This window comes from Chiloscyllium punctatum, chromosome 18, assembly GCF_047496795.1.
Source record: "Chiloscyllium punctatum isolate Juve2018m chromosome 18, sChiPun1.3, whole genome shotgun sequence".
Classification (NCBI taxonomy): Eukaryota; Metazoa; Chordata; class Chondrichthyes; order Orectolobiformes; family Hemiscylliidae; genus Chiloscyllium; species Chiloscyllium punctatum.
Window position 1 is genome coordinate 9,011,492 of NC_092756.1, and position 3,979 is coordinate 9,015,470.

Sequence of the window (3,979 nt, forward strand, 5' to 3'; positions counted from 1 at the left end):
GGAAACTGAAAGGGAAAGAGAGAACGGCGAATGATAATGTTTTGACAAAACTGAAATATAACTGCTCAAGACTCAGAAAGTGCTTTCATCCACAAACGTCCCAGAATGTGGAATGTAATTTTTGGGACAAAAAATGCAAGCAGATTGCAAAATCTTAGTTTTAAAGTCTTGCTGCAACTGTTTTGGTTTTAATGAACGAACCCATGGGATTCGGTGCTGTAATGATATCAGAAAGTAGAAAAGGAAATCCTTGCCTTCGAGGGTACGTGGGGAATGTTCACTGATTCATCTCAGTAATGGCAGGACTGTCCTCTGGAAGCATATGAGTAAAATCTTTCAATGTTCCATGGAGTTTCGAACGAGTGGTGAAGGGAATGTCTCCATTCACAAATTAATCATTCCGTAGAATTCAATACAGGGACCCATGAAATGATGAACAAATTGAACAAGTACACGGACATACGATACACAATATCTACGAGAATTACTATGTGAAAACTGTTGATTTCAGATCCACGGTGGTCTTTGGTGATGGCATTTGCTGTCCAGAACCAGTCTGCACTGGAATGACGGGAGACACACTATGAAGTATTTGAACTTCAGTCACCTTTAGAAATAGCTAAGACTGACTCAGGACACGGCGATATAGAGATGTTGGCCTTACAAATCTTTCAGACATCACGTGGAAGAATAAAGGAAGTGATCGATAATGTTCGTCTCCAAAGACGATGTTCATGAACTGGATAGATAGTAATTAACCTTATTGGTATTTATAAATGGAGACGTCATATTTAAAAAGCAAAGGGTTCATAGTGTAAGTGTAAAATCTTTTGGTCACACTCAGTGGGAACATTGTGTGTAATCCTTGTCCTCATTCTCCACCAAAAACATGTGAAGAAGTTAGAAGGGCACAGACGCTGTTTCCTGGATAGCAAGATATTAGAAAGCCAAGTGACGTTGTTTACTGAGACATAAAATTATCAGAAAAGATACAACCGGTTTCATCGTGATGATAGAAAGAATAAAGGAGTTTCTTCACGAGATTCGGAAATGCTGGAGCAAAAACACACAAATTTGATTTAAACAAATGAGATTTTCACATAACCCAAGGTTTGAATGAGTAAATCAGGGAAAGTCCCTCTTTCGGGTGAATCAAAAACTTTCGTTAGAGCTTCAAAACCATTACTGCATGATTAAGAAAAGTTTGGATGAGACTTTCTTCCACTCAATAGAGTTTTTTTCAATCGTGAACGACTTTACAGAAATAAAACGTAGAAGCTGACTTCAGAGTGTTTTAAAAGATACACGAACAAACGTACAAGGAGAGAATTTACCATTGAGTGAAAGTCAGTGTGGTTGCGTAACAATTTCGAATTTGTTGACTTCAGACACAAAGACATTTCATAAACATGTACAACTGAATAAGACTGAGTATAACAAGTTCATGGATTGGTAATGTGTGACGTATTATTCAAGGTGAAACTCTGTAAATGGAGCTCATGTCCTAAAATAACTGCAGACGGAAGTGATATCCTAATGAGTAGGAATTGAATCGTCACTTTGAGATGCAACACCTACTTTAAAGATTTGACCACATTCACATGATGATATGCATATTTCGTACATTCTTAACTCCACCCAAGAAATCCACCAAGAAGACTCTGTCATTTTGTGTTGTTAACCCCCTGTACTTCTCTGCAGCACGCCATTTACGATAAAATATGCTCAGACCAAAATTCAATTCGATACAATATTCAAACGGTCCTATGTGATTTCTTTTTTTTAATCATTGCAATAACGTATGTGAGTTTGCAACAAACTCTGTAACATGAAACCAGTTCAACATCTTTTTTCCCGGAATTTAAAGCAGTGCACATGGGAAACGTTATCCATCTGCTGAAAAATCACCTTCGGCTCTCTCTCCACATAGGTCTCTTCACGTTTTAGATACTTGCAGTATGTTTGTTGATCAAGGAGTCATTATCCAGAAAAGGTTGTTTCTCAATCCACAAACACGGTATTTTCCATAAACTTGGCTTTGCTCAATATCACCTTCAATCCGTACCCCACAACACGACGACAAATTGAAGCTGCTCCATGTGAGACTCAAACTTAAAACTTCGGAACAGCACGGCCCACTATACTGGAATAGAGATACCGTGCACCGGTCACCTTCAGCACAGGAGCAACACATTAATGCTTATCACTACATTCCTGGTTTTACTTTAACGTTTGGGAAACCGAGTTTCTCTGATTCCATGGCTAGTAATTGGGATTATATGATCATCTTCACCAGTGGTTCTGTCCCCGAGTGAGGAAAGTGGTGAGGTACTCATTGTAAAGATGGGTAGATTGATGAAATGTACAATATCATATTTTGCCTTCAATAAACCATGAGCTTTTTATTTTGTTTTGCATCTGTAGAAATCTTAAAATCCTCATTTGAATAGACTCAATGGCAGATCTCCATTTTGTCTCTGGCATTAAATTTCAAAGTGTAAACCCCCCCTGAATTCTTCAACCGCAGTCTGCTGTTTGTGAAGTGTTCCTGTTGAGTTAAATGCACTTCCGTGTGTGTCACCTGCTGCTCCCAGCATGCGCTCTGACACTGCACTCATTTTCCTTCTGACACTTGCTCACTGTGTTGCTGTGATCATACAGTGCGTTGGTGTCGCACGGCCCAGGAAAATGATACAGATCAAGGTTTTTGCATTGTTGAGTTCAATTGTCAGTTTAGCCTTATTTTGGATTTTGAAATTGTCTGTTCTGTACAAAAGTGCGTGTCAAAAACATCTGAGCGGAAGTTAGGTGTTCCGAATAATGACATTGAGCACTATGCACTCTCCTCCAGTCTGGAAAACAATTCCTCACAGGCAATGTAATAGACAATAGACAGCAGGTGCAGCAGTAGGCCATTCTGCCCTTCGAGCCAGCACCACCATTCATTATGATCATGGCTGAACATCCTCAATCTGTATCCTGTTTGCCTTAGTCCCATAACCCTTGATTCCACTATCCCTAAGAGCTCTATCCAACGCTTTATTGAAAGAAAACCTCCTGCTGTCTCGGGTTCTTCATTCCGTTGACTTCAATTCTTCACAGAATTCAACAGACCCTATTACATATTCCTTTCCTCATTTTTGTTCAGATCACTGTGTGCAGAGTGTGACAATGGGAGTGCAATTGCCTCAGAACCCAGAGATCAGACCATAGTCTTGGAACTGTACTGTGTTATTTATCATTTCACCAACACCAGGGAGAAATATCTGCTGCTCTGCATAATTTACGCAATTCAATTGTTTATAAGTTCATCGGTGGTCCCGTGTCGGTGACGAGATGGCCGAGAGGTTAAGGCGGTGGACTGCTAATCCATTGTGCTGTGCATGCGTGGGTTCGAATCCCACTCTCGTCGCTGTCATCGAGTGTTCTCCAATGACCGTAGCTGTTGTATTGAAATCGGGGCTCCAATGGTCAGTTTATATGTATCAATGCTATTACACAATCTCAAAGCATAGTTTGACCCTGTTGACTAAACTGAATTGAAACGTCGGTTGCATTGGGATAATGAAAAAGAGCGTGATTGTATTTTTCATGTCAAGTTGCTGTGAACGTTTTTTCGTATGAAAGACATCCAGGAAAAGCAAATAACGAGAGCTGCGAAGTGCATGTTTATACAAAGGGATTCTTAATGAATGTTTTGTCAGATGAAATCTGGAGGAGGTTGAGTAGAAGTAATTCATCCTGGTGAGAAGAGCACAGCGAGACAACACAAAATAATGGAGATACTTCAAAAGGGGCAGGGCGTGGGTGTAGGGGCACTAAGAACTGGGTGTAAATGCACAGTGGAGAATTGCCGCTGTGGGTGCCATGCATGGGCACGGAGTGACTTACACATTGGTCTCGCCCTCGCCCCTTGCTCTCGCCATTGATGAATGCTGGACATAAGGCACAGATAAACACAAGATGTGGGAAGCAAGCT

The 3,979-nt window shown here is 40.6% G+C and overlaps 1 non-coding gene across 1 annotated transcript; it reads left to right on the forward strand.

The window, feature by feature from the left end:
• The first annotated feature begins 3,330 nt into the window (after positions 1-3,330).
• On the forward strand, positions 3,331-3,412 carry trnas-gcu (transfer RNA serine (anticodon GCU)). Its single transcript has one exon. It is a non-coding gene; the product is annotated as a tRNA-Ser (tRNA).
• Positions 3,413-3,979: the final 567 nt, after the last annotated feature.